Raw genomic sequence first — 24,869 nt, forward strand, 5'->3', positions numbered from 1 at the left:
CCCGGCCTCCCGCATGCCCACTATACGCCCTCGCTCAAAGTCCGTCAACTGCGCATACGGTTCACGTCCACGCTGTCGCGGCATGCTACCAGTGTTAAAGACTGCGATGGAGCTCCGTATGCCACGGCAAACTGGCTGACACTGACGGCGGCGGTGCACAAATGCTGCGCAGCTAGCGCCATTCGACGGCCAACACCGCGGTTCCTGGTGTGTCCGCTGTGCCGTGCGTGTGATCATTGCTTGTACAGCCCTCTCGCAGTGTCCGGGGAAAGTATGGTGGGTCTGACACACCGGTGTCAATGTGTTCTTTTTTCCATTTCCAGGAGTGTAATACGTAACATTGTTGCTGTAGTTGCAGAGTCAGTTGCTAAAAGCAGCTTTGAATTTTGAACCATGTACAGATAAAGCAGATTTACAAATCAGTTAGTCTTCACTGTTCAGCAGATCAAGAGCTGGGGACACTATGAAAGTCTGTAAATGTTACTCAACTGGCAAAAACACAAAACGGGTTCGATCCATGACTGTTCGAAGTTTATACAGCGGCCATTGCAGCTCTGGAGAGCGGATGCTTGCATCTCATTGACAGCCACGTAATCGTTCGTGGTGGCGGCTGTAGAAAACGTTGCGTCGTAACTGGCGGCATGTGTACTTGAAAGTGCAGCCGACCGGATAGCGGCGAGTACCGCACCCCTCCCCTCCCAACTTGTGAGGTACAGGGGGACAGGTGGAGGCCTGTGCAGTGGATAGTGATGGTTGTTTGTAGGGGGGGGGGGGGGGTTCTTGGGGGCATGATGGGCAACTTGAGAGCGCCAGGGAAACTGCCCGCAAAACCACTTACAGGACGCATCCAACGGCACAAGTAAGAGCATGAAGGGTACTGCAGTGTGTGCCAGTGTCTAGCCGACAGTGACGGCGTTGATGGCCATGGGAGAGGCAACCTGTGGCGTTGGCGCCAACGGTGTCGCACATGGGCAGGTGGAGGCAGTGAGACGGCAGCGGGTGGAGGCATGCGCTTGGTAAGCGGTATAGGAGGCTTCGTTGCGACCAATGGATGAGGCTGTGTCAAGGAGGCGGGACGTCGTGCAGAGAAGAAATATGGAACAGTTTGATCTACGGCAGGATCACTGGAGCCGTAGCTGATTTTGGTGGAGCTGCTGCGTGCCTGCGCTGCTGTGAATAGTCTACTGCGCTCTCCCAGCTGATCTGTAAACAACGCCGTATTCCCATTAATGTGGCTTGTTGTACGCACGATATCGAACTCTGACGTTCCGTTGAAACTTCGTGGTGAAGTCTAAAGCCCGCATCTCGTGGTCGTGCGGTAGCGTTCTCGCTTCCCACGCCCGGGTTCCCGGGTTCGATTCCCGGCGGGGTCAGGGATTTTCTCTGCCTCGTGATGGCTGGGTGTTGTGTGCTGTCCTTAGGTTAGTTAGGTTTAAGTAGTTCTAAGTTCTAGGGGACTTATGACCACAGCAGTTGAGTCCCATAGTGCTCAGAGCCATTTTTGAAGTCTGGAGATGGAGCAGAGCGGTAGGGACGAAGCAAATCCAGTAAGGTCCGATGGCGCTGCCATGCAGACGTTCTGCCGGCGAAATATCAAGAGCAAACGAAGTACGATATGAACTCAGAAACTAAGTTATCTTCACGTGAATGTTAAGCTCCAAGTTTCGACATCTGTGTCTTGAATGTTTGAATAAAATGTTCATCATTAGGCCGAGACGAGTATGGTGCTGTCCTAACATGCTGCACTCCATTGCGTTTGCAAATTTGTGCCAATTGCTTCGAACAAAAAGGAAGTCCATTGTCAGAAAAAATTGTTTGTGGCAAGTCTTCGAGAGAAAATGCAGAAGTGAGCGCCTTGACAGTGCTGGTGGAATTCGTCCAGTGTATTGGGATAACGAGAGGGTATTTGCTGTAGTCATGCACAATGCTCAACCAACGTGTTTTCCAAAAGGGGCCAGTAAAGTCTATATGAAGGCGTTGTCATGGAGATCAGAAGGTGGGCAAGAGAAAAATTCCTGGTACAGAACGGCCTGATTGTCCATGCAAGCACGACATTATGTCTTCACACGCTCTATTTGCTTATCTAAATCAAGCCGTGTTTGATGTTGGCGCGCCGCTTGGTTAGTGCGAACTGTTCCCGAATGACCTCTATGTAGAAGCAGAGCATCTGCTGTTGCATCAAGGCAGGGATTAAAACTCTTGTCTGTCTGACTGTTATGCGTGTGAAGCAGAATCATATCATTCAACAGAGATGACCTGTTGCAGTGCGCAAAGTATCTTCGCACTAATGGATACTCCGTGGCTTATGCGATCAGCCGTGAATCAGTAGGAAAAGAATCCAGTGCTTGCTAATCAGAGAAATCAGTATGTAAACAAGAAGCTTCCAATGCGTCGAATGCTGCATCTGGGCCAAAAGCCAAACGAGACAATGTGTCGGCGTTTGCGTATTGGTGTTGTGCCGTCGACAAATACAGAATTTCATGCCGGTAGTGTGACAATAATAGCGATCTGTGTTGAAGCTTTTGCGACGTGTGGTAGGAAACTTGTTTCGACAGATGAAACAGCGTAGTCAAATGTTTATAGTCTGCGACCAGGAAAATTTTCTGACGTGCAGGTAAGGATGAAATTTCGTAATACCATATATTATAGACGGGGCTTCTTTTTCCAGATGACTATAATTATTCTCAACGCTGTTCAAAGTTTTGGCGGATAAAACTGCCCCGATGCCATGGAACGAGACATCATCTGCAAGCGCAAGTGGTTTGAGCAGATCGTAGTGTATAAGACAAGGTTGACGAAGCAGTGCCTTTTCCAGTCTTTGAAAGGCCTGGTCACAGTCTTTTGTGCAACAGAACAGAACATTTTTACGTCTGAGGTGGTTCAGGGGCTCGGTAACTTGCGCCGCATTAGGAATTAACTTTATATAGTAAGTCAGTTTTCCAAGAACTGCTTGAAGTTCACGTATTTTCCTACGATATGGCAATTACTGAATTCCTTATAAGTTCCTCGTCGAAGGTCGAGCACCATTGGCGTCGATGATATGTCCTAAATATTCAATCGTTGTGTTGAAAACGAAAATTTCTGCAAGCTATATTTGAGGCCCAACTCAGTTAGAACTTGAAAAAGAAGGTTCAAATTTTTAAGATGTTGTTCCGGTGTTTGTCCAGAGACGATTATGTCGTCAAGATAATTGAAACAAGACGACGGCTTGTATGTTACTTGTTTGAGAAATTTTTGAAACAACTTAGGTGCGGGAAGCACTTCCGTAAGGTGGGCGTTGATATTCAAACAAGCCGACATGAGTAATTACAAAACAATAATTTGTCTCTTCATCCAATGGTAACTGAAGATTGGCTTCGGCAAGATAAATTTTTGAGAAGAACTATCCTCCCGCTACATGATCCAAAATGTCCTCCATATGCGAAATTTACAGTTTGAATTTACTGTGAGGCTGAAGTCCGCACAAAGAGGAATTTCTTCCCGATTGGCTTGCGAATGAGAACTAAGGGCTATGCCCACTGACTTGCTGCAATAGGTTTTAAGACATCAACGGATTCCAGCCTCTAAATTTCTGTAGCCACGTTGTCGTGTGAAGCATGCGGAATAGGACGTGAGCGGAAAAACTTAGGTTGCGCAATACCTTTCAAAGTGATGTGAGCTTGAAAATCTTTTGTGCATCCTAGAGTATTGTCAAACAAATGTTGATACTTGTCACAGAGTTGTTGAATTGTAGCAAGGGAAATTTTGGGGCAATGTCATGCACACTGTCTAATCCGAAGGAATCAAACGCATTCATGCCGACAACTCTGCCTCGTGATGACTGGGTGTTGTGTGATGTCCTTAGGTTAGTTAGGTTTAAGTAGTTCTAAGTTCTAGGGGACTGATGACCGTAGATGTTAAGTCCCATAGTGCTCAGAGCCATTTTCATGCCGAAAATATTTGGGCTCATGCGTGAGCGGACCACAGTGAAAGGGAATATCCTTAGTTGTGTTTTTGTATTTTGCAGCTAAATTGCACGTTCCAAGCACTAAAAGACTGTCGCCGTTACAGGCGGTGAGATGCAGAGTTGATGCTTACAAAGGTGGTTTACCTATTTTTTCATGTGTATTTAGGTTAAGCAACGTTACAGAAGCTCCAGTTGAACAGCCACTGGTTGGTTTCATTGACAGTTCGCTGTGTGTTCTCTGAATAGAACTGTCCATTCCATGTTGTGAGAAACTGTTCTCCGTTTCCACCTGGGCACTAGAGCGCATTCGTGAATTTCGAATGGGATAACCTTTTTTAAGTGTGTGGTATTCGCATTAAACGCCTGTGTGTGCGTTTTCTGAGTCTTGGCTTCTCTGAATTTTGAGAAGGAGGCAGCACGGAATCTGAACATGAAATGACGTTGATTTCCATTCGTTCCTGCTTTGCGTTATTTCCACGTGAAACGGAGTTGGGCTTTCTAGCCTTTTGCAAGCAGACTGGCTTCCTATGTTCCGTGCGATGACAAAAATTGCATTCAGTTTGTCTGAAGAAGCAGCTTTTCCGATCGTGGTTGACATAGCATCTCAAGCATGACTTTGTTTTGCGCGGAGCTGGGGCAGTGTCACTAGGGATGCAGTGGCGCCGTAAACGCTGTGTGTGGTGTTTCCGGCCTTGTTTAGGTGGTGCTGACTTGCCAGTGCTGGGGCCAGGCCTGCGGCTGGGGCGCAGGTTGTTCGTTGCCAGAGAAGCGATAACCGGCAGTTAGAAATTTTCAACTTCGCTTGCAACAGTAACTACAAGCACTTCACCGAGGCTACGGTTTCGATGCTCTAGGATTTCGGCGTTCAGTCTTTGACCTGGAAGCATCTCATCCTGATCAGTTACGCCATAGACACAATTAAATTTACAATCTCTAGTCGTTCCCTGCAGTTCCGCAGTCCATTCTTTATAGAACCGACCACTACGACATTGCGTGCAGAAAAATTTATACTGAGAAGCTGCAACGTACGTTTCACTCTCAAAAATTTGTCTATTCTTGCAGTTTTGACCTCGAAGGGATGCGTTTGGAGCTCACTAATAGGAAGCAATTTAACTAGGAGGTGGTAGGTGTGCTCTCCTATACTTGAAGAGAAAAAAGCGCGACGTGACTCTGTGATCGTCGAAATGCTGACGCAGCAGTGTTATGTATTCTTTCCACGTTTCCATCGTCTCATCGAAACGTAAGAAAGGTGGAGGCGGCAGCTGAGTTCCTTCTTTAGTTTCTGGAGCCTTTTGCCGATGCACTGGTTGCGTTTGTACGAGGCAAGAAACTTATAACAGCAGTTCTGTTATTTGTTGGCTCCGAAAAAGAAGACATTAGATTCTGCTCAGCACTTAGACGTTGCTCTCCCCCGATTTCCATGGTTCCTTAAACATCTCAATTAAATATTTCAATTTACGCATTTCAATTGAATATCCGCCCACAAATAAAAAAGAATGCAATAGAAAGGGAAAAAAAGTCCAGCTCTGATGTCCGAAGCTACTTGTACCACCTCATTTTCCTCGTATCCAGTCTGCTGTAGCTTCCTTTGCTCGCTGTATGGTTCTTTAGTAGATACGGGAGCGAGGAACAGATGCTGCTCATCAACATATTATCCAGATATTAACCTATTCTACAACTAATATCAAAAAGTAAAAATAATACATAACTCCGCTGCTGTAGTTGCACCATCAGTTGCTAACAGTGGCTTTGAATGTTGAAACATACACAGACGCCACAGATTTACAGTACAATAACTATTCAGTAGATCATGATCCCAGACCGCTATGAAAAAGTCTGTAAGTGTTATTCAACTGACAAATACGCGCCGCGTGGGATTAGCCGATCGGTCTAGGGCGCTGCAGTCATTGACTGTGAGGCTGGTCCCGGCGCAGGTTCGAGTCCTCCCTCGGGCATGGGTGTGTTTGTTTGTCCTTAGGATGATTTAGGTGAAGTAGTGTGTAAGCTTAGGGACTGATGACCTTAGCAGTTAAGCCCCATACGATTTCACACACATTTGAACATTTTTTTGACAAATACACAAAATGAGCTCAGTGAATGAATGTTCGAACTTTAGTGCACCTGCCGCTGGAGCTCCGGGGAATGGGTGCTTGCATGTCATCGGAAGCAACTTAATCGATCGTGGCAGTACCCTCGTGCCGCGGCTGTAGGAAACGTGGTGGTATACTTGGGGCACGCGTATTTGAAATTGTGGCCGACCGGATAGTGGCCGGTACCGCACTTAGTGCGTAACTTTACCCAAATACTATGGTTGTGGTGCTCCTCAAGCACAACAGATATAATTTTAGAGATGTCTGCTACATATCTCTGGAAGTAGACACAGTCACGTGCTACCTGCTCCTATAATGAAACACTTGCTGCGCAATAGGCATAATTCCTTGCAACTGTTACATATATTTTGTTATTCTCCGTCTTATATGATGTGCAAAAGCCTTCCATAGTCCACTCAGCAGTAGCAGGAATGGTTGAGAGTACCTATAATTTTCAATAGCACTGGCTGAGAATACTTTTTGTAATTTTTCCAAGGCAAAATAGCACTGGCTGAGAATATTTTGACGATTTTCCAGCGCATAACAGCACAGATTGAGTATATTTTGTAGATGGACTGGGATATATCTACACTAAAAACTAATCAGACTTGATGGTTGGCAGCAGGTGAAATTTAAACGCTAGACTATTTACACACTATTGTGGAGTATAGACAGGTTTAGTAGGCACATTCTCACGTCTACTGATTTCATGATCTGTACTGCAGTTTTCGACATCTGCACAGCAACTAAGTTCTTGTTGAAGACAGTGACATGTTTGAAAATTCATCTGGTGATACACTTCCTTATGCCACAACTCCAATCCCAATCCGACCTAATTAGAATTTCGAGATGTTTTTCAAATTTTTCCTTACCTTACCGAAAACTGCATTATTCATCAATTTCCGAAATCGTTTCTCACTGACCTCCTCTTTCCGATATTTAAATCAATATCGTCCTTCAGTAACGATGACTGCTTGAAGGGGATACAGCACCTCGCTGCAGTTAGCCCCAACCTTATATCGAGGTATTGCTGGAGGATACTGTAAAGCGTGATGTACCTCTGCTTGTTCCCCACAACTGTCATCAACTTGGTGATAGTCCCACCCCGTGGAACTAGTTGCTCTGGACATATAAGCAAATCACTTTGCATGTCATGTAAACTATAAGGGTGCATGACGTCTGCCTTGACAAAATACCTTACACCAGAATCAGCCGCTACACTATGGATAGTTACACCTAACCGACACATTCGGGTTTAGAAGCAACTAAAACGTGGCAGCCGGCAGCGATTTTTGGTATGCCTATAGAAGTTAATCATGTCTAGATACATAATATAGCTTGAATCGTTGGATGCACTGAACTTTCTGCCCATACGTTGGTTATTCGTCTTGGCATGTCTATGCACACATCGGAAAAGTCGCCCACAGTGCGCTTGCTCAAAGAAAAGAAGCATAGTATCCCAATACAGCCCTGGTACCAATAGAAGACAGCGTCCAGAGAATATGTGGTCATGAATACACTCTGGAATTTGTCGAAAACATTTGCTGTCAAATGCACATCTGTGTCCATATAAAGTTTTGCACGCTTTCCCAAATCTGGGATGTTAAACTCCTGCCAAACATTCACAGCATGCTCATACTCTGCATCTGATACAGCATGACATGGTCTGTAAACTGGAGAATGCATCTATGCTGGTTAGTCTGGTTTTATGTGAGTTTCCCCATACAATACAGATACTTGTGTGGGAATACCCACTTTCTTGTCACAAGTGGGAACAATGCATCATTGGGATAGGCTCCTCTGTTGATGTGCATGTCCTCCTGAGGTAGAATTTCTACAAGTTTCTGGAGCATTGCCTGCAAGAAGCGTAGCGAGTCCAGGAAGTGGAGAGCAGCTGTGGGTGTCATTCATTTGGCCAATGTGATATACGTATTTTTCTCGACACTATCAGGCAGGACACTGACCTGATCCTTCTCCACACTGAATTTAGCCAAATCCTCAATAGTAAAGTGAACTTCATATTCGCTCCGATTGTGAAAAATACAGGTATGCTTCACGATAATTGATACTTCAGGTTGTATGTGTTATGGGCAGCACTGCGGAAATTTCCCATTAGCTGACAATGGTTTCCATGTGAAGTTTCCACTTTCCAACCTAACGGCCGCCCACCGATATGACAGTCACTAGCCTTCATTTACAAACAATCATTTTTCTTTGACTCAGTCATGGGAATGTTGGTGCTGTAAAGCTTATCACCTCCAATTAAAGTTTCTCGAGCTCAGTGAGTAATCAAGTTGCAGGATTATCTCCGACATACGATTTCTCATGGCTAAGTCTTGGATCATACATGCATATGAACTAGCACACTGCCGCATATAGTACGTGTTTTTCTTCGAATGTTGCTTGTGAGGCTGTAGGGCCACCTTCACGGCGTGTCATAGGAGTGAGGAGGCATTTTGAACTAGCGTACACTACAAAGGGGAATCGCTCCTGGTGGTGAGCATTCTTGAACTTCGTTTTCCGCAGTAGGCATTACTACACGTACCAGTTTCCTGCTACAGCGATCAAGTTGATACTTTGCTAAAACGTTGCTTGTGGAAATTGCATTCAGACACCTTAAGCAAATATTTTGTGGTTTGTGTTTTAGTTGGCAGGAGAGAAGGTGGGATATGTTCTTGATCTAACAGTAATGATAACTGTCTTCCTTCTTATTATCCTCTTCTGAGAACAACAGCATGTTCACACGCATCTTATGCTGACCTGCAAAATGGGAGAAATGGACTGGTCTGACGACTCTGTTCGTAGATTTATCGTCACCTGACTTGCACTTATACAGGGTAAAAACGTAAATTGATATACCGGTATTCTGTGCGCCAAATTTAGTGCGTCGTGGGGTTCAATAGGGATACCGCCAAAGTTATAAAACCAACAAATGTCAAAACCTTTGCCGTATCAAGACGTGCACCCAAGATGAACCAGGTAATTTCTTTTGCAACCCAGAATCCTCCGCGCGAAGCAATACTGATAGACATTTTTGACATTAATACATGCCCTCTTGACTGCTATATCATCAGGAAGCTTGATATAGCTGGACCCTCCATTGACTGGATTACGGACATGCATATGGATGTTGAGGTATATTACTCAGCTGAGTGCTTTACCTGAGCCTTTGACTTTCATCTCAGAAAACATGTCTTGTATAGCACTCAAGGCGAAATCTTCAAACAGCGTAGCAATTGATATGCTCTATGATACCACCCCATTTTTCCCCCAAACATAGACGATGCTGGTCTCCTCTGCAGCACCATCTTGTTTGGAAGGATGCATGACCTCGCAGCACAGCACTGCAGTTCTCTTAATGGAGGGGTACAGTGATTCATTAGTGAGTGAGCTCTGTCTACAGCAGGGGAAGGCGTACTTTCACAAACTCTACTGGGTCTCTCTACCTCTTGGCTGAGTTCTCAGTTCTTCTAGGCGCTACAGTCTGGAACCGCGCGACTGCTACGGTCGCAGGTTCGAATGCTGCCTCGCGCATGGATGTGTGTGATGTCCTTAGGTTAGTTAGGTTTAAGTGGTTCTAAGTTCTAGGGGACTGAAGACCTCAGATGTTAAGTCCCATAGTGCTCAGAGCCATTTTTTGAGTTCTCAGTTCATGAGAACGAGATTTGCTCATCAAATCAGCCTCAACCACCAAATAATTTAGCTCAGGCGCGACGTTACTAACCTGGTGTTGGTCACCATTAGGATGGGAGAGAGAGCTGCTGCCAACAGCAGAAACACTATAACTAGTTGTTTGTTGGGTAGGAAGTTGATGACGGTTTTTGTCGCCCCAGGTGGAGCAACCGGGCTGGGCTGATCCAGGCTGATTAGATGTTTTTAGTGCCTACCCCTTCTCCAGCTGGCTGTGCAAGTAGAGGATGCTGGGCTTCTACCTCAGGCCAATGGAAACAGCCAGGCTGTTGTGAGACAGTTTGGCGAGACGGCTGTGGTAGGTGTGGAGATGATGTCCCAGCAACCAGAGGTAATGTGCCTCACAGACGCCAAAGTGGAGAGTGTGCAGCAGCGGGAGTAGCGGCAGTGGCGGCAGGGGTTGTAGCAGCCGAGGTGGTGGCAGCGTCTGTGCAGCTGCAAGCCTCGTCTACCAGGGTGAGGCATGCTGGATGGAACCGCTTTTTGTTCGTTTTACTGCCTGCCTTTACATCCATGCCACAGCATGGTGTGGTGGTATAGCTATGAAGAGATGGTTCAAATGGCTCTGAGCACTATGGGACTTAACATCTGAGGTCATCAGTCCCCTAGAACTTAGAACTACTTAAACCTAACTAACCTAAGGACATCATTCATGCCTGAGGCAGGATTCGAACCTGCGACCGTAGCTGTCGCGCGTTTCCAGACTGAAGCGCCTAGAACCGCTCGGCCACGCCGGCCGGCCTATGAAGAGAGAAACAATGAGTAAGTATACTTACAAACTGCAACTATTTACCTAATTCCCAATCTCCTCAAGATGACGCCTTGTCCCAGATGCCTGTATAGTCTGGGACTCGATGCATCCAGCTAGGCACTCAAGGGGATTGGGGTTCGCAATACCGCCATGCATGTGCCATTTCAACCACCCAATCCAGCATGGGAGACGGTTCAGATAGCTGTATCTTACCATCCTCACCCTGCAGGTGATGTATGGTCGCTGTAACAAGGCCAATGGAAGATAAAAACTGGAAACTTTTTTCTGAATATAGCGCAAAACCTGACCTGATTCTTATGTACTTACATGGCATTTGCGAAGGAGACTGTTCATTGAGGTAACTCCAACAACGGATTAGACTCATCGAGATCATGTACTGTAACAAGAAATACGAGTTGTAAACTTCCTCTAGCGTAACCATATGATACGAAATTTGAACACTAAATTACGTACTCACATGGATGATGTGCTAGTGGAATAGCAGCTGGAGGCGGTTCCACAATCTGAGAAGCCTGCATATCACCATCAACTGACCCTCTTTCAGGCTCCAGCTCCCGACATAAATCTTCCTGAATTTGACGAATGAATGCTCTAACAACAAAGAAACTTTTTGTAACGAAAATATCCTACAATATATTAACATGAACTAAGAAAAATTAGTTCAGAATCTGATCACACACACACACACGCAAACAAACAGATGGTATAAGCGGACAGGGCAGCAAGGCATCACAGAAGCGTTGGAAGAGTTGCCTCCTACCAATCCACTGGTGTATAGCCGCTGGGGAGCCCATACACAGATATGTGGTAAGAAGGGATAGAATAGAAAACTATCACTGAAATGTAGGAATAGTTGCCGCCTACTGATCTACAAGGTTGCTGACGAAGTTGTATACAGATACATGATATGAAGGGATAGAATAGCAAACAATCGCTGAAGCGTAGGAAGATTACCTCCTTACCAATCTACAAGTTTATAGCTGCTGAGAAACTTGTAAACAGACACACAGATACACAGATAAACGGTTTTAACGAAATATGAATTGTTGAAGATGGTAATATGTAAAATTACCAGTAATATCAGCACTCTGTTGCAAAAAATGGGAGTCTTTTGACCTAGGTTTTGGATCTGGTATGAGTACCTTCTACGTGATTACTATTCACAATAAAGTGCCTGGCAAAGGGTTCAATGAAAAATAAAAACTCTAAAATTGACATGTCACGTATTAAACTAAAAATCAAGCGATAAAGCTTTAGTCACAAAATTTGTAACACATGGAAGCACCAAATGCTGCACAGCTGTCAGGATAGCTCCATATCCCTGTTAGTACCTTCCAGCACCTTATTGACTATCTTCCTACATGTCTCGCTGTGGCCCACTCAGCGAAAGGTGGTTGTTCAGGCTTTTGACGGTTTGTCACATTAATGTGACTGGGCAGAGTAAAAAACTGAATGTGATGAAATGGTGTAAACAAGCTCGGAATAACTGCTTGTGGTTACTGAAACATAATGCCGCAGTTTTAAGAAATTCATATACAGAATACATCCATGCCTTGTAAAATAACATATAATGTTTCCGATAATGGATGTATAAACTTGCGAAACGTGTACTGGAAAAGGGATGTAGCAAAAGCGACTCGTTAGAGTAACTCGTTATTTCACTTGACATTCGAAAGTTTCAGGGTCAGACCAAACCAAAAATTTTCATATTTAACGATATCAAGTAACTGGTTAAAATTACTAACGCATAAATCTGCAAACACTTGCAGCCATTCCTCATCAATTCCTGTTTCCATTACATTTGTCATGCAAAAAAATTCTGTCTTTTCCAACTGAATGATCTTTTGTGTCTACCAAACATGTTTCTTCTATTCATGCTAGGCGTCATCTGTACTCTATAATAGAATTAAATGCTTTAACTTTACATATTTTGTTAGGAGATCTGCAGTGATTCTTGGCAGCACATTTAAATTACACTCCTGGAAATGGAAAAAAGAACACATTGACACCGGTGTGTCAGACCCACCATACTTGCTCCGGACACTGCGAGAGGGCTGTACAAGCAATGATCACACGCACGGCACAGCGGACACACCAGGAACCGCGGTGTTGGCCGTCGAATGGCGCTAGCTGCGCAGCATTTGTGCACCGCCGCCGTCAGTGTCAGCCAGTTTGCCGTGGCATACGGAGCTCCATCGCAGTCTTTAACACTGGTAGCATGCCGCGACAGCGTGGACGTGAACCGTATGTGCAGTTGACGAACTTTGAGCGAGGGCGTATAGTGGGCATGCGGGAGGCCGGGTGGACGTACCGCCGAATTGCTCAACACGTGGGGCGTGAGGTCTCCACAGTACATCGATGTTGTCGCCAGTGGTCGGCGGAAGGTGCACGTGCCCGTCGACCTGGGACCGGACCGCAGCGACGCACGGATGCACGCCAAGACCGTAGGATCCTACGCAGTGCCGCAGGGGACCGCACCGCAACTTCCCAGCAAATTAGGGACACTGTTGCTCCTGGGGTATCGGCGAGGACCATTCGCAACCGTCTCCATGAAGCTGGGCTACGGTCCCGCACACCGTTAGGCCGTCTTCCGCTCACGCCCCAACATCGTGCAGCCCGCCTCCAGTGGTGTCGCGACAGGCGTGAATGGAGGGACGAATGGAGACGTGTTGTCTTCAGCGTTGAGAGTCGCTTCTGCCTTGGTGCCAATGATGGTCGTATGCGTGTTTGGCGCCGTGCAGGTGAGCGCCACAATCAGAACTGCATACGACCGAGGCACACAGGGCCAACACCCGGCATCATGGTGTGGGGAGCGATCTCCTACACTGGCCGTACACCACTGGTGATCGTCGAGGGGACACTGAATAGTGCACGGTACATCCAAACCGTCATCGAACCCATCGTTCTACCATTCCTAGACCGGCAAGGGAACTTGCTGTTCCAACAGGACAATGCACGTCCGCATGTATCCCGTGCCACCCAACGTGCTCTAGAAGGTGTAAGTCAACTACCCTGGCCAGCAAGATCTCCGGATCTGTCCCCCATTGAGCATGTTTGGGACTGGATGAAGCGTCGTCTCACGCGGTCTGCACGTCCAGCACGAACGCTGGTCCAACTGAGGCGCCAGGTGGAAATGGCATGGCAAGCCGTTCCACAGGACTACATCCAGCATCTCTACGATCGTCTCCATGGGAGAATAGCAGCCTGCATTGCTGCGAAAGGTGGATATACACTGTACTAGTGCCGACATTGTGCATGCTCTGTTGCCTGTGTCTATGTGCCTGTGGTTCTGTCAGTGTGATCATGTGATGTATCTGACCCCAGGAATGTGTCAATAAAGTTTCCCCTTCCTGGGACAATGAATTCACGGTGTTCTTATTTCAATTTCCAGGAGTGTATATGCGCCCGCATCTCGTGGTCGTGCGGTAGCGTTTTCGCTTCCCACGCACGGGTTCCCGGCTTCGATTCCCGGCGGGGTCAGGGATTTTCTCTGCCTCGTGATGGCTGGGTGTTGTGTGCTGTCCTTAGGTTAGTTAGGTTTAAGTAGTTCTAAGTTCTAGGGAACTGATGACCATAGATGTTAAGTCCCATAGTGCTCAGAGCCATTTTTTTTAAATTATATGCCAATTTACAAGTATGTAGTTTTGATTTATCACTTACTGTCCTTTTTCTATCGTTTCTGTGTATCCATGGGCTCCGAAGGCACCAGATGCACGCAGTACGGGTCATTGATAGGTCATATTTATGTATTTAACAACTCACAAACCTTCTTCTTGCGTATTGCACGTGGTCTTGCCCATTTGCTGAATAGCCACTAAGGGATCATAAGAGGTGTAAGAGGTAAGAGTGAAGTGTGTTGGTGCAGCGGTGTACTGTTTGTGTGGTTCTGTTTTTTAACTTTCTTTTTGTTTATTATTTTTTTATTTATACTTTATTTTCAGATTTTTTAAATGAATATGTTTTATTAATTTAATTTCTTACGGTAAGTTAAGAATTAGCGAGGATATTGTGTTTCTGTTTTATGTTTATTTTCGTTCAAAATACTTAGCTCTTTGCTTTGGTATCGATGATAATGTTCGAACTTATTTTCGTTCTAAATTCGTTTAACGTCTCGGTAAGCATTAGCTTTAAAACTTTTGTCTACTTGTAGGCGTGTCGTGTGCTGTACATAAACAGAAAGGTGATGCTAATGCAGGACCTCTTGGTTGGGGACCAGGCGATGAGCTAGGCAGCTGCAGGGGGCGCCGGCAGAAGAGCCGTGGGCGGCCGTTAACGCCACACCTCGGGTGGCGCCGGCTCTATTAATTGCTTGTCCCGGCAGGCAGGAAGTACCGCAGTTACGGTCGAGTTGCGAGGCCCAGCCAAGCTGTCGAGCGGGGTGCGACGCCCCGTTAGCCGGCCGTAACAGCCCCTAGCAGCGGCCGCTACCCCACGTGCTGGATCTGTACTCCTCCCGTGTCTCAGCCATACGGTAAATTGACGCGTCTGTGATTCTCACAAATTATATCTGCGTTTACATACAAAACTTCAAAACGACTAAACTCTAACGTCGACTTTTTCTTGCTACTCTGAGGGTGGTTTGATAAAAACGCAAGAAAAGTAGTGAAGAAGCTTACTTCTCGACATATTCTCCTTTGAGGAATATACAGTATGCCCAGCGATCCTCCTGGTTTTTCATTTGGTCGTAAAAGTATCTTCAGTCAAACTGTTCAAAATACTCGTTGACCGCAACTATTACTTCGTCGTCTGCAACTCGTGGTCTCGCGGTAGCGCTCTCCCGTCCGATGTGGCCGAGCGGTCCTAGGCTTCAGTCTGGAACCGCGAGACCGCTACGATCGCATGTTCGAATCCTGCCTCCGGCATGGGTGTGTGTGTTGTCCTTAGGTTCCTTAGGTTTAAGTAGTTCTAAGTTGTAGGGGACTGATGACCTCAGATGTTAAGTCCCATAGTGCTCAGAGCCATTTGAACCATTTGGTAGCGTTCTCGCTTCTCGAGCACGAGATCCTAGCTTCGATTCCCGGTGGGGTCGGGGATTTTCACCTGCCCCGAGATGACTGGGTGTTGCTGTGTTGTTTTCATCATCAACATCATTATTCCCCATTTCGGTCGGAGGAAGGCAACGGCACACCACCTCCATTAGGACTTTGCCTAGTACGGGGGTGGGGGTGTATCGCAACGTTCCCCTACGCTCTGTCAAGAAGCGTGGGACTTCATTTCCATTACTTCCTCATTCCTAGGAAACAGGAAGAATTCACCTGGGGCTAAGTCTAGTGAATAGGTTGGATGAGGGATCAATTCAAAGAGCAATTCACGCGCTCACTTTCAGCAATTATTTTCGCTAATTTGTGGGCTGATGCATTATTTTTTTGCTTGCCAACCTTGGTCAGTTTTAGTCAATACAAGTTTCAAACGATCCATCAGTGAGGCATAATAGGGTTAAGATATGGTTCTGCCTTTTTCCAAGTATTCTATGACGACTGTTCCTTGTGAATCCCAAGAAACGTGGCCATCACCCCACCTGTTGACAATACAATCTTTGCCTTCTTTCGTGCACTTTCACAAACCTTTCTCCATGTTTTTCACTGCCGTTTTGACTCTGGTATCCAATGATGGATCCAGGTTTCATCAACAGACACAAATTGGCGCAAACATCTTTGCGGATTGCGATTAAACATAGCCAGGAATTGTATTGAAATATCGTGCTGGTGCACGTTTGGTCGACTGTAAGCAATCGAGGCACCCACCTCGCACACAACTTCTTCATAGCCAGTTCTCCGTGAAGGATATTATGCACTCGATCAGATAAGACTCCTACAGTCTGAACAATCTCATGAATTTTTATTCAACAGTCTTGCATTAATATATAACGCATTTTGTCATTGGTTACCTTTGTGGTGATCTCAACTGGACGGCGTCATTTTCGGCGCTTTTCCGACCACGCTTAAATTCATTAATCCAAGAGTAAAAGATCTTCAGTGGTAGTCCAATACTTCAAATGAAAATGATCAATAACAGCACGAAACTCGATTTTCTCCATTTTCAATCGCATTCAACACACTGACCAATTTAGGGAGTTGTCTACAACGAACTGTAAGCTGTTGATTGTTGAAATTCTTCATACGATCCTTGGAATGAACAACCTTATCACACATGAAGGCGCAGCAAATATGGTCCATTCTTTCATGGAAATTTATCACGCATGTCAAACCAGCATGGTGTTTAGTTTTGTGCCAATCTGTACTCAGCAACATTTTTTGACTTGGTTTCTTTGTCTGGTCCATATTCTGGTTTCTGCTAAATATGTTCCAATATATGTCTTGCCCTATAGTTTTTGCTCTCTTTGAGTCCTGGTACTACGAAAGTCATTCTCTCTTGTTTTAACACATGTGCTGTCAGCTTGTCTCTCCCTGTAGTCGGTATGTTCCACATATTAGTTTCCTCATCATTCCTGCGGAGGTCCTCCACATTTGTTATCTTATCAGTCCTCTTAATTTTCAGCATCCTTCTGTAGCTTCCTCATTATGATATCGACTGTAGAATTTCATAATCTGCGATGTTGTTAATCTGTGATCGCCATAACGCAGAATCCATAGATGCTATGAAAAAAGAAATTAAGATTAGTATTTAACGAGGTCATCAAAGACGGAACACAAGCTAGTATTAGGGAAGGATGGAAAGGAAATCAGCCGTATCTTTTCAAAGAAACCATCCCGGCGCCGAATGCGAGTCCATTGTGATGACCACAGCGCCGCCTCGTTCTGTGCATAGCTTTGCGTACAATCTATAATGCACAATCTGTCATGCACTTCTTTTCCACTCGTTACATTAAGGCAATGATGAATGAAATTCTTATGGACATAGACCTTCGCCTGTGTGCTACTGTCTGAGGGAGAACTGGTGCTAGTAAGTGCATATCACAAAAAAAAAAGGTTCAAATAGCTCTGAGCACTATGCGACTTAACTTCTGAGGTCATCAGTCGCCTAGAACTTAGAAATAAATAAACCTAACTAACCTAAGGACATCATACACACCCATGCCCGGAGCAGGGTTCGAACCTGCGACCGTAGCGGTCTCTCGGTTCCAGACTGTAGCGCCTAGAACCGCACGGCCACTCCGACCGGCCTGCATATCACACTAAAAATATTAAATCTCAACCATTTATTAAGTTTACTATAAGCAAATACAGTACTGTTGTTATTTAACTTCCTCAGATAATTAACCCATGAACAACAATGTTCAATTTCATAGTTGGTGAAGAAAAAAAAAAATACTGTGATGGCCAAAGGTAAACTCAGTTGTTGATCGTTCATACTTTTTTGCATAATTTCGAATCCGCATCTTCGCGATTTTTATCAAGGATTGAATACGATTATTACTTAATAAGTTGTCAGTTAGGACAGTCAAATTATTATTTTAATTACCTTTCACATTAGAAGTGCCTCCCGATACCAGGACTTTTTGTAATTCATTGAATTAATTTGTAATTACAAATGTTATATTCTTGTTTCGTAGTTGCCATATGTTCTGACAGGAAGATGTCTACCACAAAAGGTATTGATAAAATAAACAATGGCATGCAGAGAGAAGAACAATTTTCGTTGATGGAGTTCAAGTGCATATTTCAATATTTGCTCTCTTCGACTCATTGGAACTTCAGTTTAGTAGTTGTTTGTCATTTCTGTTATAAAGTATTTATTACAATTAGTAATTCTTGTGTGACTAAGATTGTGGAATTTGGGCACTGTACGAAAAATGGGGAGGGGGGGGGGGTAGAGCATTGCTAGATTATTTTATTTTATTTTATTTTTTTTGCAAAAGTTATTGCTATGCAACTAATATTGTTCTCAGTTATATAAAAGAGTGACAGGTCTGGTTATTTACTATTCTAGTAGTAATGCAGAAACCTAACGAAATTTCTATTTAATTGTCATGGTATGGTAAATAGAGCGAAACAATTCAACACGGATCCCTCTGAGACAAGCAATGCAGATCTATTCCTGAAGTAGATCTGTTGAGAGGCCAGACAAACGTGTGATCCTGAAGAGAGGCAGCAGCCTTTTCAGTAGTAGCAGTGGCAACAGTCTGGATAATCGACTGATATGGCCCTGTAACACTAACCAAAACGGCCTTGCTGTTGTGGTACTGCGAACGGCTGAAAGCAAGGGGAAACTACAGCTGTAATTTTTACCGAGGGCATGCAGCTTTACTGTATGATTAAATGATGATGGCGTCCTCGTGGGTGAAATATTCCGGAGGTAAAATAGTCCCCCATTCGGATCTCCGGCCGGGCACTACTCAGGAGGACGTCGTTATCAGGAGAAAGAAAACTGACGTTCTACGGATCGGAGCGTGGAATGTCAGATCTCTTAATCGGGCAGGTAGATTAGAAAATTTAAAAAGGGAAATGGATAGGTTACAGTTAGATATAGCGGGAATTAGTGAAGTTCGGTGGCAGGAGCAACAAGACTATTGGTCAGGTAAATACAGGGTTATATATACAAAATCAAATAGGGGTAATATTGGAGTAGGTTTAAAAATGAGTAAAAAAGTATGACTGCGGATAAGCTACTACAAACAGCATAGTGAACGCATTATTGTGGCCAAGATAGACACGAAGCCCATACCTACTACAGTAGTACAAAATTATATGCCAACTAGCTCTGCAGATGATGAAGAAATTGATTAAATGTATGATGAGATAAAGAAAATTATTCAGGTAGTGAAGGAAGACGAAAATTTAATAGTCATAGGTGACTGAAATTCGAGAGTAGGAAGAGGGAGATAAGGAAACATAGTAGGTAAATATGGATTGTAGGTCAAAAATGAAAGAGGAAGCCGTATGGTAGAATTTTGCATAGAGCATAACTTAATCATAGATAACACTTGGTTCAAGAATCATAAAAGAAGACTGTATACATGGAAGAATCCTGGAGACACTAGAAGGTATCAGATAGATTATACAGGGCTATTACAAATGATTGAAGCGATTTCATAAATTCACTGTAGCTCCATTCATTGACATATGGTCACGACACACTACAGATACGTACAAAAACTCATAAAGTTTTATTCGGCTGAAGCCGCACTTCAGGTTTCTGCCGTCAGAGCGCTCGAGAGCGCAGTGAGACAAAATGGCGACAGGAGCCGAGAAAGCGTATGTTGTGCTGGAAATGCACTCACATCAGTCAGTCTTCAGGACGAAGTTCAACAAAGATCCACCAACTGGTAACTCCATTCGGCGATGGTATGCGCAGTTTAAAGCTTCTGGATGCCTCTGTAAGGGGAAATCAACGGGTCGGCCTGCAGTGAGCGAAGAAACGGTTGAACGCGTGCGGGCAAGTTTCACGCGTAGCCCGCGGAAAATTGGCTCATGCCACAACTGGAGACCGACAGCGCCGACTTCATCTTTCAACAGGATGGTGCTCCACCGCACTTCCATCATGATGTTCGGCATTTCTTAAACAGGAGATTGGAAAACCGATGTATCGGTCGTGGTGGAGATCATGATCAGCAATTCATGTCATGGCCTCCACGCTCTCCCGACTTAACCCCATGCGATTTCTTTCTGTGGGGTTATGTGAAAGATTCAGTGTTTAAACCTCCTCTACCAAGAAACGTGCCAGAACTGCGAGCTCGCATCAACGATGCTTTCGAACTCATTGATGGGGACATGCTGCGCCGAGTGTGGGAGGAACTTGATTATCGGCTTGATGTCTGCCGAATCACTAAAGGGGCACAAATCGAACATTTGTGAATGCCTAAAAAAACTTTTTGAGTTTTTGTATGTGTGTGCAAAGCATTTTGCAAATATCTCAAATAATAAAGTTATTGTAGAGCTGTGAAATCGCTTCAATCATTTGTAATAACCCTGTATATTGGTAAGATAGAGATTTCGGAACCAGGTTTTTAATTGTAAGACATTTCCAGGAGCACATGTGGACTCTGACCACTATCTATTGGTTACGAACTGTAGATTAAAACTGAATAAACTGCAAAAAGGTGGGAAATTAAGGGGATGGGACCTGGATAAACTGACTAAACCAGAGTTTGTACAGAGTTTCAGAAAGAGAATATGGGAACAATTGACAGGAATAGGAGAAAGAAATACAGTAGAAGATGAATGGGTAGCTATGAGGAATGAAATAGTGAAGGCAGCAGAGGATCAAGTAGGTAAAAGAACGATGGCTAGTAGAAATCCTTGGGTAACAGAAGAGATACTGATTTTAATTGATAAAAGGAGAAAGTAAAAAAAATGCAGTAATTGAAGCAGGCAAAAATGAGATCGACAGGAAGAGCAAAGTGGCTAAGCAGGGATGGCTAGGGGACAAATGTAAGGATGGAGAGGCTTATCTCACGAGGGGTAAGATAGACACTGGCTACAGGAAAATTAAAACCTTTGGAGAAAAGAAAAAAATGGTTCAAATGGCTCTGAGCACTATGCGACTTAACTTCTGAGGTCATCATTCGCCTAGAACTTAGAACTAATTAAACCTAACTAACCTAAGGACATCACGCACATCCAATCCCATGGCAGAATTCAAACCTGCGACCGTAGCGGTCGCCCGGCTCCAGACTGTAGCGCCTAGAACCGCACGGCCACTCCGGCCGGCTTGGAGAAAAGAGAACCACTTGCATGAATATCAAGAGCTCAGATGGAAACCCAGTTCTAAGCAAGAAAGCAGATAGGTGGAAGGAGCATATAGAGGGTCTATACAGGGGCGATGTTCTTGAGGACAATATAATGGAAATGGAAGAGGAGGTAGATGGAGATAAAATGGGAGATATGATACTGCGTGAAGAGTTTGACAGAGCACTGAAAGACCTGAGTCGAAACTAGGCCCCGGGAGTAGACAACATTCCATTAGAAGTACTGACAGCCTTGGGAGAGCCAGTCCTGACAAAACTTTACCATCTGGTGAGCAAGATGTATGAGACAGGCGAAATTCCCACAGACTTCAAGAAGAATTTAATAATTCCAATCCCAAAGAAAGCAGGTGTTGACAGATGTGAAAATTTACGAACTATCAGTTTAATAAGTCACAGTTGCAAAATACTAACGCGAATTCTTTACAGACGAATGGAAAAACTGGTGGAAGCAGACCTCGGGGAAGATCAGTTTGGATTCCGTAGAAATGTTGCAACACGTAAGGCAATACTGACCCTACGACTTATCTTAGAAGAAAGATTAAGGAAAGGCAAACCTTCGCTTCTAGCATTTGTAGACTTAGAGAAAGCTATTTGACAGTGATGGCTATAATACACTGTTTCAAATTCTGAAGGTGGCAGGGGTAAAATACAGGGAGCGAAAGGCTATTTACAATTTGTACAGAAACCAGATGGCAGTTACAAGAGTCGAGGGACATGAAAGAAAAGCAGTGGTTGGGAAGGGAGTGAGACAGGGTTGTAGCCTCTCCCCGATGCTATCCAATCTGGATATTGAGCAAGCAGTAAAGGAAACAAAAGAAAAGTTCGGAGTACGTATTAAAATCCATGGAGAAGAAATAAAAACCTTGAGGTTCGCCGATGACATTGTAATTCTGCCAGAGACAGCAAAGGACTTGCAAGAGCAGTTGAACGGAATGGATGGTGTCTTGAAAGGAGGGTATAAGATGAACATCAACAAAAGCAAAACGAGGATAATGGAATGTAGTTGAAGTAATTCGGGTGATGCTGAGTGAATTAGATAAGGAAATGAGGCACTTAAAGTAGTAAAGGAGTTTTGCTATTTGGGGAGCAAAATAACTGATGATGGTCGAAGCAGAAAGGATATAAAATGTAGACTGGCAATGGCACGGGAAATGTTTCTGAAGAAGAGAAATTTGTTAACATCAAGTATAGATTTAAGTGTCGGGAAGTCATTTCTGAAAGTTTTTGTATGGAGTGTAGCCATGTATGGAAGTGAAACGTGGACGATAAGTAGTTTAGACAAGAAGAGAATAGAAGCTTTCGGAATGTGGTGCTACAGAATAATGCTGAAGATTATATGGGTAGATCACATAACTAATGAGGAGGTATTGAATAGAATTGGGGAGAAGAGGAATTTGTGGCACAACTTGACTAGAAGAAGGGATCGGTTGGTAGGACATGTGCTGCGGCATCAGGGGATCACCAATGTAGTACTGGAGGGCAGCGTGGAGGGTAAAAATCGTAGAGGGAGACCAAGAGATGAATGCACTAAGCAGATTCAGAAGGATGTAGGCTGCAGTAGGTACTGGGAGATGAAAAAGCTTGATCACGATAGAGTAGTATGGAGAGCTGCATCAAACCAATCTCATGACTGAAGACCAAAACAACAACAAGAAGCAGCGTAGACGAAATTTCGTTAATGAAAGGGACCCCATCCACACACAAAAGGATATGGCGTTAGAAATATTGGAAAAACCAGCTACTCTGGCATTAGCAGTATCAGCGAAACAAGACGCTATGTCAAAAGGAACAGCAAGTGAAATATCAGAAGTACTTTTAGCTGAAGCAGATCTACCAGAAGCTGTGCAGAAAATGTTATGATGTAAAAGAACTAAAACAAGCGTAAGCCATGCTATCTCAAATGGTTTGTCAGCTCTCAAAAGAGTAAATAATGCAGTTGTCAAATAGGAAGAAAAATACGCACGAAATTTCGAACTACAAAGAAAGGAATTTGCATATGAATTACCAGCTTTCACATCCGAAGAGAATTTACAGATAACTGAAACAATGGATGCCAAATTCCAAAGTCCATTATGTAAACTATCTGTGAGGTTATTTGTGAATGGTTGCGTTGGGTGAGCAGATTCAAACCGAATTATGTAAAGTCACAGATAAACTTGATCAAAATTTTCTCTTGTGGCGAAACGCCTTAAGTAAGTAAGTAGAAACTCTAATGAAAGTATTAGCCAAGTAAAGAACATGATGTTTGATACTAACGCATCAGATCCGATGGGATATAGGCCGTAGCGAGCACAATGTAAGTCAATGATTCAACTTCCGTACGAATAGTCACGTAATATGGTGTGTGTGTGTTGATCTTTACTTCAGCACTACTAGAAGGCAATTTGATTAGAAACTGTCAATTCCGACTGTTTATGCCAGGCAAAAGGAACCTTCACACAGTAGCTTCATGAACATCGTTTTGCAGAGCAATTGCTACGTATGTGGTCTGAATTTGAGAAAACCGTTTTTGTAAGTGGCTACATTCAAGTCATGTCGACATCTCACCGCTGTCCAGGGCGTCTTCGCTGGTCCTCAGTTAAAAGAGGGACTCATCACTGAATTCTGCTCCAGCACTCATTGAGATTCGCGGAGTGATGGACCCATTTAGTTGTTATCCGAGGCACCCTTACAGCACAGCGGTACGAAGACGATATTCTGATATTCTACACCCCTCGTCGTTGCCCTTCATTGCAAGCCATCCTGGACTTACGTTCGCACAAGACAACACCCCCCCCCCCCTGCACAAGGCGAGAGATTCAACAGTCTGTCTTCATGCTTCCCAAACACAACCTTGGCCAGCAAGTTCGCCACCTCTAGCCCCTACTGTAAACATTCAGAGCATTACAGGCAGTGTCTCCCAAGCAGTTTGGGATTTTGACAATCTAACGCACCAGTTGGACAGAATTTGGCACGACAGCCCACAGGAGGACGTATAACAACTGATTCAATCACTACCAATCGGAATAAAGGCTTGAATAAAAGCCAGAGGTGAGCCAACGCGTTATTTACTTGCTCAATTTAGGAAGCCTTTTCTCTTGAGTAATCATCCATTTTTTTCTGAATTGCAGTGATTTGTGCGTTTGGACATGTACAGTCATACTCAAAAGTATCCGAACGACCTGAATTGCATTTCGCCTGATTCGCATACAACCGGCATAACGCAGCTGCCTAGCAGGTCCTCTAATCGCTCCTCGGTAGAGCCGTTTTATTGAAAATGGTTCCAACATGTCACCACTAGAAAACACTGCTCAGTTCTGGAGGAATTATTGTTCAGCTATTGAGCTATTGTAGGTATGTGTCAGCTAGGAGCGTAGTGGTAAGTGTCGTGCAGCATAGATAAGATGTACGAGTTCGAATACATTAGAGTCGAATTTTTTTTTAAACGCTATTCTGCTGTCTGCTGAAGTTACCAATCTAATTGTAACTTTGAACATAATTCCCTTCACTTCTCAACCCAAAATAGTCGCATGTGGAATAAGGGCTAACTTCTCTGACATTTTGTTCTGTTCAGGTTTAATAGACAGCCAGGCAGCAGATGCATCTCGAAGCATTTGTATTATGTATGGGAGAGCGCATAGTGCCCAAATACGTCAGAAAATTATTATGTACAATAGCTGTCGTGTGGTAGTGGCATTTTATTCTCCTTCAAATCTTGTTTGACAGCTTTAACTCAGAACAAGT

This window comes from Schistocerca cancellata, chromosome 6 (genome assembly GCF_023864275.1).
Source record: "Schistocerca cancellata isolate TAMUIC-IGC-003103 chromosome 6, iqSchCanc2.1, whole genome shotgun sequence".
NCBI lineage: Eukaryota > Metazoa > Arthropoda > Insecta > Orthoptera > Acrididae > Schistocerca > Schistocerca cancellata.